This window comes from Buteo buteo, chromosome 3, assembly GCF_964188355.1.
Source record: "Buteo buteo chromosome 3, bButBut1.hap1.1, whole genome shotgun sequence".
Taxonomy (NCBI): Eukaryota; Metazoa; Chordata; class Aves; order Accipitriformes; family Accipitridae; genus Buteo; species Buteo buteo.
In genome coordinates this window covers 54,638,782-54,654,350 of record NC_134173.1, presented here as the reverse complement: position 1 = coordinate 54,654,350, position 15,569 = coordinate 54,638,782, and the positions used below count along the sequence as shown (strand labels likewise).

The window sequence follows — 15,569 nt, the reverse complement described above, 5'->3', positions numbered from 1 at the left end:
AGAAAGTGTCCCAGAAGCCATGAAATATGACACTCTCTTGCCACTGGGAGTAAAAAACAAACCTAAGAGCAGCCCACCCACCCAAAGGACTGGAACACAACTGCTCCCCACAGTAGACAGCAGAGCAGCATCAATTGCATTGATCAGACCACTCAGCTCACAGAACTGCATGGAAAACCACTGTGGTTCTTTGAAAAGTAGTCCCTAATTATCAACACAATTCTAAAATACCAGGACTAATGAGCTTTGGGCCTAATTCTAAGTAATTACACATTACTGCTGCTGCAGCAGCTGTCAGCTCATTTCAGGGAATTCTACGCTAACCTGAAATGCTGAATAATGCTGACAGGCTAACAGGGAAAGAAAAAGGGGGTGGGGGGGAGGCACTCCACTATCTCATGAAACTAAAATGCATTTTCAGCTTTAACTGAAAATACTTACAAATTAAATAACTCAAATCAATAGAGCCCTTTACATGACAAAATCTTCCAGAAGAATGATTCATGCATATAAAATAAAAAAGGGTAAAACAGCTTTGTGTTATTCATCCTCCAATTAGGTGCAATGCATAAAGACTTAGACTGAAAAAGGACAGCACCTTACAGCATTCTGGGGTCTTTAGACCTTTGCATTTTGACAGATAGCCCTGCTAGTCACCAACTAGTCCAAAGCTGATGGGTGCCTGGGTAAAGGAAACTAAGTGAGGATCCTCAGTAAGCCCGGGTGATGCTCTCAGGACATGGGTTTCTCAGCAAGTCAGAGACAGAACCACTAAACAAACATGCCAAAGAGAGTAGAGGAGAAAAAAAGAAAGAAAAAAAAAAAAAAATCACATTTCTCAATAGAAGTATCAAGTTTGCTCCATTTTCTCCAGAAGCAAAGAAATAAATATTTACAGCTAAATTCATGTTTATTTAACAGTTGGAGTTAAACTAAGATGGAGGACTGAGACAACTGGATGGTCCGGGGCATTGCCAGCAGCACGGTACAATTTCCCTGGCGATCTGTGGCCTGTAAAAAGGTAAGACAGTGATTTCTTCCTTAAAAAAGAAAGTGCACATTTAAATCTGAACATATACCCATTCTTTTGGAAAAACTGCAGCTCGGTCAGATAGAGTTTATTGCCCATAAGTGTTCAAAATAAAACACAATCTATATTGGTGGTTCATCAAAATTATTTAGCAGGAGCCACTCTTTAAGTGCTGGTATTGTAAGGTAAGTCACAAGCACTAGGTGAAAAAAGGGAATTTTTCTGCTTAAGTTCAATAACTGTATCTAATAAATTATAATTGAATCACACCCTTTCAGAGAAAATACCACACTTTCCAAAAGGAACAAGCTGTAATTTCAGAGCACACTTTGTACTTGAAAGAATTAAGAGTATTTTGTCTTTTGGAATTTTAAGATACTTTTACCAAAGGTGGATAAATTACAGGTTTTTTCCACTACAAAATCTGTAATCATGCCCACTCCGAAATAGTAGGTTTTGCTATAATGAGGAGCTAAAACACATTCCAACAAATTTAACTATGCTTTAATCTATCAACAAATGAGGAAAAACTACTTCCTCTCCAAGGAAATATTTTTAAATGCATTACCTCACCTCATTCCCTGTTAAACCATACCAATCCAAACTCTTCACCCGACTACATGAAACAAAGCTGGATTGTAGGGTCCTGATTTGATGTCAGCTGGATTGGGACAAATCTGGAATTACTCCAAAGTAAATCAATTGAGGTATTCCAGGCCTACGCCAGGGAAAGCTGAATCAGAATCTGACCCTAGACTTCTAGGAATTATGCCAAAAATTATATATAAATCCTTTCACCCTATACCTTAGAACAAAGACACTGACTATTGGCATTGCATTTCCTTGCTGTAAGTAGCTCAGAAAAAAAGCTAAGTAAAATCAGTAAAGATACAAGGATTACTCTTAATCTTTCTATGCTATACACCTGTATCTACACAGCAGAACAGTTTCTCTGTACTTCATAAAGAGAAATACACCACTTACATGTTACTATTTGCATTTGCCTTAGTAGACCTATTTTCTGGAATATAAATCAGCGAGGTTGTAGTATCTGAGTTTCACCTCTTATATCTACTTGCCCATCTGCAGAATTAAAGTAAATAAATACTTTTGCTGGTTTCTACTTTCAGTAATAAAGTGTATTGAAAAGACTAATATTGGGATTTTTTTCCTATAAACTTGGGAAAAAAACAAAGGTCTGTTCTGAAATGCAATTCTGTAGCAATAGTATTGCAGCAATCACTGTGTCTGTTCCTGTGCAAATGGGTTCCTTTCCAAAATTCAAGAATACGTACCATGACAACACCCCCAATTACCAGTTCACCAAATTAACCACAGCAAAAGAGAAACCAAACAAACTTTTCTAGCTGGTGCATCACCATGAACAGTGAAGACTTCTGGTGAGGCAACCTTGTTCTGAAAGCAGCTGGTGCAGGTTTGAACCCTGAGCTGTGTTAACAGCAAATGCAACTTGGCCTCATATTTGAAATTCAGTTTCATCAATAACATACAAGCCAGCTTCCACTCTCCAAATGCCTTAGTCCACACCATAAGGATGGAAAGGGACTGTGGCAGGGAGGAACGGGTCTGCTGGCTTTCTAACACAGACTGATTCAGTTAGTTACCCACCCAGGACTATCCCACAGGACAGTTCCTTAAATAGATGAACTTTTGTATCATCCTCTTAACTGTCTCCATAGATAGTCTCCCAATACATAAATTTACAGATACAGCATTTGTATTATGTTTTTAAGTGTTGGCACTCAGGATACTTATACATTTCCAAAATCATTATGTATTAACACACAAATTTCTGGCAAGATGTGCTATTTTCCCTGCTAATTTTGATGTGATATACTTGTACATATCTGTATGTGACAGGCAGTATCACAGAAAGGTTAATAAGCTCAGAAGCATGTGTCATTGTATTCAAAACAGTCACTCTGAAGCAACTCCAAAGTTGTGCAATTAGTAGTTTTCTTAAGTTTATTCAAAATGCAATAGTTTGTTAAACTCCACTGTACCTCCATGCATGACCTGCCAAAGCAGACCGTGTTTTGGAGGTTAAAAGTCTTTGGAGTGCAAGATACTAAAAGCATGAGATAGGTTCCCTTGAAGATAAGTCTTTGGCTCTATGTCAGGAGTGAATTTCCAGAAGACCTGAACAGCGAACAGCCCTGTCACTTTCTGGAGGTACCAGTAAGTTTGATAAAGTTTTCTCCAACATGAGCACTCGAAGTTGATTTTAGAAAATTCATGTACTTAGACAGCTACACACCCTTCATACTCATACATATCCCAGAGACAGTAAATAGTTTACATTTAACACAGGTAATCTCATCTGAAATATATGAGCATATGCAAATCACTAGTGTTAATGGGAGGTAGTAATAGCTTTTTCTACCTACTAACCTGTCGACTTTATTTTTTAGAAACATACTACGTTAAGCTGCACTAAAAGCAATTCTAGTGTACTCATATTCAAATCCACCACAGCTTTGAGACCCACAACGTACTCCGAAGTTCTAAAACGTGAGTTACAGTGGTCATCACCGCATTAACTCCAGTATTTAACTTATTATGTCATCCATTTCCTTACTATGATGTTGGTTTGCTATAGGTAATCCCTTCAATTTCCTAGCAGCACGGCCACTTCAAAGAAAAAAAAAAAGTACTAGATACTATCCTAGCTGGTACAGAACAAAACTATTATTTACATTTCAACAGCGCACTAACTGGTGTTTTGCCAAGAGTTCAACCTGACATTCAGTTTCCAAGTTCATTTTGCAGCCTAGAAATCCCTTGCATATCTTCTTTCCCTTCTCTCTCCACACAGCAAATTCAGCTGATTTGATCTATAAACAACCATAACATTCACAATCTTAATGTAAATTTTCTAGAATATAGCTGTACTAGTATAAATACTCAGTCTGGGGTCTGCAGTTTCCTAGTGGTTACAGAACATGTGAAGACAGTTCATGAAAGAACTCCAGAAGAAAAAACTGCTTTAGTTTGTTTGAGGGAAGGCAGCAACGAAGTTAAATACACATTGACTACCATTCATCTGGGCATACGTGACAGTGCCTGCCCACAAAAGTCAGAAAACAGCTCTTCACTGCTATCACTACCTTACTAAAAAGTGGAATAACAGTGAAATTATGACTATGTAAAGCAACTGTTTACCTACGTACTACGTGCTATTCATATTTCCTGTCCCAACTGTTCCTCCTTACCATCAAGCAATAATGAAATGAAAAACAGTTAGATGGGAAGCTGTCTTTGGTATGCATAGATACAGACACACATAGATACACACACACAAACTAAAGAATCAGCTTTCTACACCCATACAGCACAACAGGTAAGTAGGTCTGCTGCTTCCTTACTTGTTAAGTAACACCACAATCCTCCAAGCAAGGGAATCTAAAGCAACAAAGTAGGAAATAGGGAACTACAGTTTTAAATGAGTAAAAGCAGCAACATCAGCTTCCTCCGAGATGAAAACTCTTCCCCTCCACATGGGCAACACTGCTAAACTGTCAACTTTTGAACTACTTCACAGGCAAAAATGGGAATAACAACAAAAGTAGGATATGTATGGATGTTAAGTGTCAAAGAAATGTGTAAGAGGCAGCTCACTAAAGTGAAATTGTATTGCCGGACAGAACTCATACAGAGATGAGCACAGAAACATGATTACCTGTGCAGAAAAGACAAACACCTGCTTTTGGTTAAAATAAATACAGATTTTGTTAACACTGGCATTTGGTATAGGTTTATAAGTTTTCATGTGCATGACTAAAGAGAAATGTGCATATTTGGGGGTCAAACAGTTTTACTGGCTGTTGGCATACATAATTTGATTTCTAATTTTTTTTTTTAATGGAACATAACTTGCCCGTAGCAAGTTACATTCACATACCAGAATCAATTTTAGAGGATGCTATGGAAGTAAAAATAAAAGCAGAAGGGAGGAAAGAGAGAGAGAAATGGGTTAAAATGACTGTTACTTGTGCCCTATTTGATAACAATAAAATATTCTCAACTATATGCAGGTTTCCACAACTAAAACATGGTGAAACACTTCAGCCAGGACATAGTCCCAGCACGGCTTGCAGCTTCTATGCCAACAAAGTTCTACTCTTAATATACTCCAGTTCTAGGGAGTCTCACAGATTGATATCTAGCTCTTGTTTTCAGAAACGCTAGCCCATGTGCAACAAGCTCATAACACTTCAATTTTCAGCAAATGAAAATAATTATTTTCCACCAACAATGATAGTAGTGAGAAAAATTTTGTGAACATGTTTATGAACATTTGTTGATTTAATGCTAAATTTTGAGATTCTGAATTCTCACCATGTTATTTCTCAATCAACTCAGTTTTGAAAATGGATCCAGTCTGCTTCTTCACTCTACATTGAACTGAAATTGCAGAGTGCATTGACATGGCATCACAATAGACCTACACCAGGTCTTGAATATCTTCTAGTCCCAGAAGACAACTCTTGGAAGAGAAAAAAAAAGCACTGGCTATCATTCACTTCAGCAGGTCAGCTGATAACCACTCAATATATAATTTAGTGTGATGAGACTGATCAGACAAGAACGCATTTAGACAACACAGCTAAGCAGAGCTGAGCCTTTCCTACACTTGGTGTCTTCTCTGTATGCCATCTTTGGTCCCCACCAGCTCACCCAGCAAACTAATTCAACCCACTAACCCAGAACAAAGAAATCAAGCAACTTCATCACCTTCTGAGGGCTGGTTCTTTTTTCTGCAAGATAAGCAAATTGTCCAATTCACCTCACAGCAAGACACATGCCAGCATGTGGGAAGAAATAGGCTAAAGCTGGAAGCAAGATCGAAGGCACTGAGTGAGCTCCATCAGCCAAGTAAACTGAAGGAAAGACTACAAGAATCAAGGCAAAATATTCACAAGCCTGAGAAAAGCTGCTGAGATATTATTGCACTAGTTTGACAAAATCGTATTTTACAGAACTTGGGAACACTGACAGAGGAAGAAGAGACCTAACATGGAAGAGTGAGGAGGTTACAAAAAGAAGAGGAATCAACTTCTACAGCCAAATATCAAAGCACAATTATAGCTAAACTGGAGTTCTAAGTAGAAAGGAAGCAGCCCACATTTTCAGCATTTAAAAAAGAAAAAAAAAACTTAGAAATAAAAAAGAAAGAAAAGAAAGAAAAAATAGGGAATAAACAAAAATAAAGGAGGGGGAAGTGAAAGATTAATTTAAAAGTGTCTGCCCAAAAGCCAAAGGCTTTAAAAAAGTACAAATCAGAAACACATGTCGCATAAAGCACTGATTTCTGCTGAAATACAATCCAGAAAACTGCAAGCCCCATATCCACATCTATTTTAGAACAAACCCATGAAATAACTGTGTTCTAGTAGTTTTCTTCTAGTGAAGAAAAAAAAATAATAATAATTTTCAAAGTGTAGGAGAAAATAATAATAAACTACTAAGACTGAAATATTATGACAGATTCAAGAAATTCAGCGCTATGCAGGATTCCCCAAAAGATTCATACATGTGGAAAACTACCCTGTGTCCAAAATCAGGATTATATCTTTCCAAAATACAGCATCCTGACAAGGTTCCACCAAAAAAAAAAAAAAAAAAAAAAAAAAAAAAAAGAGAGATTTCTCAGCTAGTCAGGTGTTCCAGGGCAAAAAAATTAAATTCTTCATGTAAGCATGCTACCCTCACCCGATTAAAGTATGTATTTAGAATTACCTGTAAAGGTACAAAAGCTTACAGGACCACTACCCCAAAAAAACCACCTCTCCCCTTCACATCCATCAGGTGACTTTAATGTCTTCTCACCTAACCCATTTGTCCATTTGCTTGCAGCAGCCTTCCTCCATGTACTACTCCTATCTACATTATCCTTTCCTCTTTCTACTTGAGAAAGGCAGATCTCCAACTGATGTTCTGCATAAGACCAACTAACTTCAAAAGGCATGCTTCAAACACGTCTCTTGCGCTAAGCTAGCAACACCATAAATCTGATACAAATTGTGAAGTGCCTACTTTTGCAAATATAATTGGGACTCTACAGCAAGTCAGAGACAACTCCAGAAGAGCTCTCTTGGAAACGTACATATCCTGCAACTATCCAGTTAACTCAAACTTTACCTGCTAAAGGAAGAAAACTGGAGCTGCAGTCTCTGCAGCTGCAGGGTTGTTTAACAGCCTATAGAAAGTTCATACATTAAATGACATACAGAGCTAGCACGACACAAGCATTTGAAAAAAAGCTCAGCCTCCAAACCTGGGAGTTAAAATGAAGTTCATGTGCACTTATACATATAAAGAATCAAAACATTAATGTATATAACCCATGTTTATACGTAAGTAAATATATTTCTGTCCTTAAATTTAAAGGACAATTAAGCTGTCTTTTTGGAGGGCAATGGCTTGTTTAAAACTTGAAAGTGTTATTTCCTCTTTGGAAAGGCCATGTTTCCGAATGCACAACAGACATCTTAAAAAGTCAATGAGCCAGTCTAAGCCAAACGGTAATAACAAATAATCTTTAATTCTAAATATTTAAATTCCAGAAAAGCAAAAAAAGCAATTTAGAATAGATCACAAGAAGCCTAGTCCATATGCCTAAAACAAACCGATTGTATGAGTGTACTAAAGATACAAAGTACCACAAGTCATGACAAGGCAACTAGGGAACCTGAGGTCTTGAACCTCAACAAAACCCCAACAGTTGGCAGGCTTTATTACTTCTGAAGAAAGTTGGTTTTAAACAGCAGTCCTCCACCAGTACAGCAGCTATAAGATAATATGTCCATGTCAAATTAGCTTTACAGCTACGAGCACTACATTATGAAGACTGCCCTTGAACCATTTTTTGCAAACTGAAGCAAACCATCAGTTTAGAAAGAGGTAGCTCGGGACAGAAGGAACAAGAGAACAGGAATTTTAGAGCTAGACTTCTAAAATGTAAAAAGCAGAAACTTCTTGCTCTCTACCAGTATCGGATTAGGTTTCCACAGTACATAGGAGAACAAAATAAACAGCAGCAACACTATGAGGTATCTACACAGGCTAATGAAACCTTGAGGTTTGTCAGTAGGAAGGACATAAGGACTTCACTTGTTCATGCCTAAGAAAGAAATTTCATGATGACAATCTGAAGTGCAGCTGCACTGCTTAGTCTTGCCTCTGTCCGTTACCTTCTTTATCACTGCATCCTCATATGCCTAAAATTCTTCCAATTTACTCTGAAGTCTTCTTGACAAATGATCTCATACCAAAATGTTCTGCTGTTTATACAGAGTTCAAGACACTGCTGGAAGTAGGATATGAGTATTAATTTGCTGTCTCCTGTCCACATTAAATATGTAGATATCAAGCGCTGGTATTTGCCTGTAATATGGGACCTCCTTGACTACCACAGACAGTTTTCCTTTTTCTTCTAGTTTGAGAGAGAGTACATTCTGAGAGAGCAACTCCAGACTATTTGCAGAATGTTTGCTACTTAAATCATTATAAAAATGAACAGAGTGATAAAAATCTATCATTCTGGAAGCTTAGATTATGCTTTCCTACCATGTAAACTTTTTCCTGAACCCTTGGATAAGATGAACATACAAATTTACTACATTCTCAGAAAATACTAGAGGGATGTGCTTTTATAAAGGAGAAGAGGGGAAAATAAAAAAAGTGGTGCTTGCATCATGTCCATAAAGAGATGTTTCATGAGATGACCACTGTCACAGACACGCTAACTATGAAAAGCGGAGAAGCAGGCATTAAATGTGGATTAGACAGACTTTCTGAACCTAGACAGCCAGAACAACTTCTGAGAAAAAAATCAACTGGTCTAGTGGGATTCACTGTGCTCTTAATCTGAGACGACACCATGGCTAGTGATCACAGAGTATTGATTCTATTAACAACTCACACAAGACAACCATTCTCATTAATTTCAGTTCACCGCTGGAGCACAATTACCATGCTCCTAGAGTATATTTTCCTTTCAGTTTCACCCAAAAGGGGTCCAGCTTATTAGTTCTGAGACCATCCCACAATGGAGGTCAAAGCACAGTAAGCCTAGGCAGCCAGGAGATTTCTTCAAAAGCACAAACTTGATCTGAACTACACCACAAAGAGGTATACAGAGAAGGTCTTGTTCAGAAAACAACGGGGAAGCTGAGAAAAGGCAACATTTACTAACTAGATACTATTGCTCCAGCTGCTTACAAGCACTGGAGGGAAAACTGTAACTACACACACAGCTCCTGGCAGATTCCTTATCTTGCAACACCTACACTGAGCCCATACCCTTGCCTTGCACTCTCTTCATTACACTTAAAATTTGCAAAGTGCATCCATTTGAACATAAAAAAAACTATTGAAAATCATTGGTGTTACACAATCTCAATACATTTTGTAATAACGACCAGGCTGATTTTAGAATCATGGAATCATTTAGGTTGGAAAGGACCTTTAAGATTATAAGAGTCCAACCATTAACTGTTTTGACAATATCCCTCTTCAAATGAGCTGCATTCAAAATCTGAGCTCCTTAGTAAGAACACAGCCCCAATTACATTTTTGACTGCTTTTCTGTTCCTGAATCTGCTACCACAGTAAACATGCCTGACACAGTGCACTTGGCTTCTCTTTTTAAAGACATATAATGTTGACATTTGCAGGACTAAATATTTCAGTGAATGAAACTATCAAGTTTTAAATCTTTCTAATAGCATTTAATTTTCAGCCAGTTGGAGAAAGTGTTTAGAAGACGAGCTGGTAGAAAGAAAGGAAAACTTGTTTACACCTTTCATGTACATATGTACTGTCATGACAAAAAACTGGGAAAATGTTACGATAACCAGAAAGTTCTGTCACAATAAACAGAAAGTTCTGTTACAGTGGGCACTCATACCTTCCCTGTCTTGCTTGGTTGTCCACTGTTTGGCTGCTTAGAACAGCGTCCTCCTAGTCAGATTCTTCTCACATAAACAGTTACATGTATTCTGAAGATACTGGGACAGTTTATCATGCCTTGTCCCTGTGGGTGTTCTCAGAAGCTAGGTACAGCACTGCCAATGAAGATGTCACCCAGTATTGCATGGAGCAGAAAGCAAAAGTGCTTACTATCCCAAGTCTTGTTCTGTAGCAGAAACACCTAAAAGCAAGGCTCACTCACACAGACTAAGCACTAGGATTGGGTCAGGATTGCTGCTCTCTCTTTGCCTGTAGGCAGCACACCAACATTGGAAGCTCTGCTAGGGGCCAGCACAAGCACAGAAGGAATCAAGTGGGACCACTCATACCTCTCATAGTAATCAGCTTCAGACATTTGAAATCACCATGACTTAGCCCTGAAAAGGACTTCAAAAAGAAACATGCTGACAAATTCACATGAAAACTGTCCAAAATTACTAACATGGTAACAGGCACTTAGGTAAGCAAGCCAGCTATTCAGGTTGAGGCAACACAATGGCAGTGGAAGGACTTCTACAGCTAGAGCATTAAGAAACGTGCTCATAGGTGTCTGAACAAATTCACAGCAAAGGCAGTTTCTTCTTTTTGCAAGCAGAATTATTGCAATCTAAAATGTCAGATACCTTGCTTTTAAAGTCTTTTCATATGAAAGTGCTTAGTAGAAAAAAATAGGTAAGTTACATAGTCACTCTTGCTTGCCCAGCTAAAACATATGAGTATTAATCCAGCTTTAAGCAAAGCTGTTCAGTACCTCCTCTTCAGCCACTCATGTGAAAACCCTGCAAATACAAAGACAAGTGTCTGAACCAAATGCTGCAAGGCCTTCTCTAGCAGCTCTTGCAGCCTGCCTTTACTAATTCCTCTACTGAAAGAATAAGTTTAATAAATGTTTTTGCCAGAGTTTTGTGGGACATGGTATTTCTCCCTCAGAAAGATAATATCCTTTAAAGAGACTCTCCTACCTAAAACACTTTTCACATGAAACAATTCATAGAAAACATAAGAACTCTTCAGACTGGAGCTCTTGACAGAAAATGGCATAAAACCCAAACAAAGGCTCTGCCAAACCTTCCTGAATCTTTGGAAAAGATTAAACTACTTAAAGTACAATTTAGACAAAGGAATTTATTTTAATTAAAAGTAATAGGGAAAACTGTTCTTGTTACTTATATATACTTATTTGTATGCACACACACACAGAAACAGATAAAATTCCCTTTGTTATATTAAGCTATTAAAACACAACTAAAAGCAGCATGAACTGACTGCTTAATGATGAATTTCATATTCATTGTTAACCTGAGATTATGATTCAAAACTAGCTGATGACATAGCTTGCTTCCTGTAGGGCAGCTCTCAATTTAATCTTCACCTTAAACTTTGCATACAAGTGTTAAAACTCAATATCAGATTTACTGAACTAAAGATACCACTGTGCAAATGCATAAGTACCAAATGAAAATATTTTTTAAATAAAGACCTTGAACTTCTACATGAGCAAATGAAAAGCAGAAAGGTGGGTCAATAAAGGCACTTAGTCCTCTGACTTCAAGTCTTACCACATTTTTGGTGTCACTGAACAGCATACATATACACTCAAACGGAGAAAACGGCACCGCTTGTCCATACAGCCACATTCAATTAAACTACTACAAGCCAGATGAGAAGGAGAAAAACAGCAAAGCACTGCTTCGGACCTGGAGCTAGCTTTACCACCTAAGCAAAAACTTTATATAACTATACCCTCATCAAACACAAGCCTCCTGTCTTCACTTTCAAAATCCTTCACAACCTGTCTGCACACCAATCTACCATCTCAATCATTTCCCAGTCAAGATCAATTTCTGCTTTGACCATTCTTTGATGGCAGTCTCTACTGATTTTCAGATAAGAATATGACAGTATGCATCTGCTATTCTGACAGTCATGCTTGTGGGCTGTTCTCCACTGTTTCCACAAAGTTGTTATATTCCTTCAAAACCTCCTTCATAATGCCTCATAAAAGGAACAGCGTTTAATTGCCTGTATGGTGATCCAAACAGCTACTTGATTTCCCTGTGCCCCTGTAAGTGCTTGTATCTAACAGTCTTCCCTGATTCCATAATTAGTTATCCTTGGAGTAGAGAGAGTTTTCATCTTCATACACATCAGCATATTCCTGATGCACTGCGTCCTGGTTAAAGGCAAGGACTCAAAAGTGAAGCAGTAATACAGATACTGCATTTCTCTTTGAATCTCCTCATTTGCATCAGTTCCAAGACTAAAAACCACAGAATTGAAGGTTGAACATAAGATTAGTCTTGTGGTTAGTTATAATGTCAGGAAGGTGAAAGAAACAGACACAGGCTTGTCCTTCCCCATTTGCACAGTCTGAATTTAAAGCCTCTGGTTTGGGCACAAAGGTATTGTGGCATGGAGGGGGGAAGAGAAATGAGCAAAGAATTTCAAATAGCTTTAAAAAAAAAAAAGAAAGAAAGAGTTTGGATAGAAAAGGAAAATGTTAAGAAAGGTCCAACAGGACAAAAAAAGGAGAAAAATTCTAGGAGGAAAAACAGCATCAACAGAGGTTTAGCAAGGGGATTTCAATTATAGATGAAAGTCCTGAGATTTAATATAATACTAGAACTTTAACCATCCTCTAAAACAATACCTAACTCTCATGAAGAACAGTCTCATGGGAGTCAATTACCATAACTTATCAAATACAAGTCAGGCAAACTTCAGAGCCACATTTAAGTGCATAAGAATACATTTCAAATCGTACTTACCAACATATTTCATTAATTTTATAACATCATATATGGTCATACTTAGAACTCAGTGCTGCATAAGATTACATTCAGGAGCAAAAACACAGGCACAGTTCCATTAAGCTGACAGATATCAAAAAGTAATGCAAAATGCCTCCCACCCAATTTCTACTTCAATTACTGGCATTAACCAAATTCATAACCAAAAGAGCACATACAAAGCATGCTCAATAGAACACCACTTTAATCACTGCAAAGTTCTGTTCCTGATTGACTTAAGTTTCATTTTCTTATAAAGTAGCCACATTTATTTAACTTTCTAGTTTTAGAAGTGGTAGTATCACCTGTAGAGAAGGAAAGGAAGAAAAAGCACAGAAAACAGGGGAATAGCAATGACCTTCAAAATGCTCAAAGTTCAAAATTCACTAAAAAGACCACTAACTCTACACTGTGGATTTTGTATATCACTGGGTGAACTTACCACTTATACAACATTTCTGCTTAGAAAAGGAGATTATTAGCATAAAACTAGAAGTTGAGCCATTACCGTCTACTCCAAACTTTTCTCTCAGCTGAGGAGATGCTGTAATAGCATAAACAACACAAAAACCCCACCAAACTAACATTGAAACTGAACTAACAATGACACAGCATCAGAATAAAGCACAGATGTACAAAAACATTCCCGGGGACTGGCACTCTTCAAAAACATACAAAGGGAGAGAGTTTTTTGCTCACAAAAATCTCTAGGCTCCACAGGCCAATAGCTTCAAACAATGCCATGTATTTTAATCCCCATATGTCATCAAAATAAACATTCTTTGAAATAGCCCCTTTCCAAAGAATACACAAAGTTGAGGTCAGAAACTTTACTTTTTCTCAGGTGAAATTATGCATGTGCTCATTAGAAGTTTCACCTGAGGAGGGAAATGCAGGATCAAGCCAATAAGTTTGAGAACTAAACTAAACTTTCTTGCTAATTATGCTCTTCACCGATATGAAGTTCTTGGCAGAACAGTTCCAGTTGGATCTAAATTCAATGAAAGGTCATTTTTCTACCATTTTCCATAGAAATATTCTATTTTATTCAGGTTTTTCATTCACTGACTACAAAGACTTTTATGACAATTGGTTTTAGCCAAGTACACTGTTACACTGGAAGTTAGAACACAAGAATTTGTCAAAACATTTTCTTTTTATAAAACACTTTCAAATAGTAATTCAAGAAATAAAATTCAAGCTGTCAACTTTTTAAACCATGTCCTCAGAAAACAGCACAAAAGTGTTTTCATTTACATTCTTGTTAGTCAAAGGTAATCCTTCTATGGCACAGACCCAAATTTTACCCTCCTGAGCGTACATACCACTGAATAATTTGTTCAAATGTCAGTTGCAATTTTCAAAAATCCTCTCTTGCCTCTGAATCTTAAACATCTGTAACAAATAATTGTTTTGAGAGTGCCTTACATTTGTGACACTTGACCTTTTGCTGTATGCACCACAAAATTTAAGTTTCAAATACCATGCAAGCAGGAAATCTGATCATTCCAGCAGTAGCCATCTGCATGGTCCAATATTAAATATTAGTTCTGGGTTGCACAAAGTCAAGGGCTACAGATCTTTTTCTGCAACTTCTATAATTAGTTGCAATTTGTTGCTTCTAAAACACATTTCTCATGGAACATCTGGCCTCAAAATCTTACCTTAACATTGGAAAAGTACTTAGCATTGGCTGTTGGTGTGCGTAGATGTGTGTATATGCACATACGCACATAGATTAAGTGTAACCACAGAATGCAAGTATATGCTTTGTGGGTGGCATACCTGGGACTAGAGATTTCTACTCCAGCAACAAAAGCCTTTTAGCCCTGGAACTGTAAAAGAATATTACAAGAAATATCAAGCATAAAGGAAATTTTTTTTTCCAATGTTCTTGCTGGCTCATATCTAATTATTGATTTTAAATGTTAACAACTCATCAAGCACCCTACCAAACACTTGAGAGCTTTGAACAAATTGAAATTTTCTTTTGCATGATCCTTAATATAACTGGAGGACTCTGTTGAAATTGAAATGCGAACAAGGCTTTAACAAAAAAAAAAAAAAAAAAAAAAAAGGCAAGCCACAAAACCTCTCTAGAGTTAAAGCACCACTGACTAAAAAAACAAGTTCAACATTAACATACCCAAGTACTTTTTGTTAACTAAGTTAAACATGTAACAAAATTGAGCCACTGCATATTTCAGCTTCATTGTGTCAGAAGGAAATCTTTCCTGAGCCTATGAAACAGCATAATGGACAAATTATTGTGAGCAAATAAACAAAAGCCCTTTGAGACCCTTACATGTAAGAAGTCTTCCAAGTACACTCAAGCAAGTACTATAACTTCTAAAGGGAAATGAGAATTACACTCCAGGATCTTTAAAGCATTCCTTCAATAATAACAACACATCTTTTGAAAAATGCCCAATGCTCAGTGGTAATGCACACAGCTGTCAAGCAACCAGCACTGCTTCTTAGGAGGCAGAAGCTTGAAGCACACAGGATGCTATATTCCTCTTGAAGTCCATTTCTTGTCTAGTCATAGGAAAATTCTGGCAGAGCACTATTAACAAGCTTTTACATCTGCAAGAACATAGCTACAGCTAATAAAGAATTTAAAATAAGCATAAAGGAAGATACTAGCCACGATGAGAATAACAACATTAGCCTCTTGGAAAACAACAGGGACCGCAGCTTCACATGCCTGATTCTTCTGATGGCTTTAAAGAAAGTGACCATTCTCATCAACCTCT

The 15,569-nt window shown here is 37.4% G+C and overlaps 1 protein-coding gene across 16 annotated transcripts in view; it reads right to left on the bottom strand.

The window, feature by feature from the left end:
• The window catches only part of VPS13B (vacuolar protein sorting 13 homolog B), a 488,999-nt gene that overhangs the window by 464,653 nt on the left and 8,777 nt on the right, over positions 1-15,569 (bottom strand). Inside the window, exon 1 of one of the 16 annotated variants that reach the window (XM_075023679.1) lies at positions 14,599-14,617. The exons of the other annotated variants lie outside the window; for them this stretch is intronic. The gene's annotated coding sequence lies outside the window, so the exon portion shown is untranslated. Of the gene's footprint in view, positions 1-14,598; positions 14,618-15,569 lie in introns of those variants that run through there. 16 annotated transcript variants of the gene reach the window in all.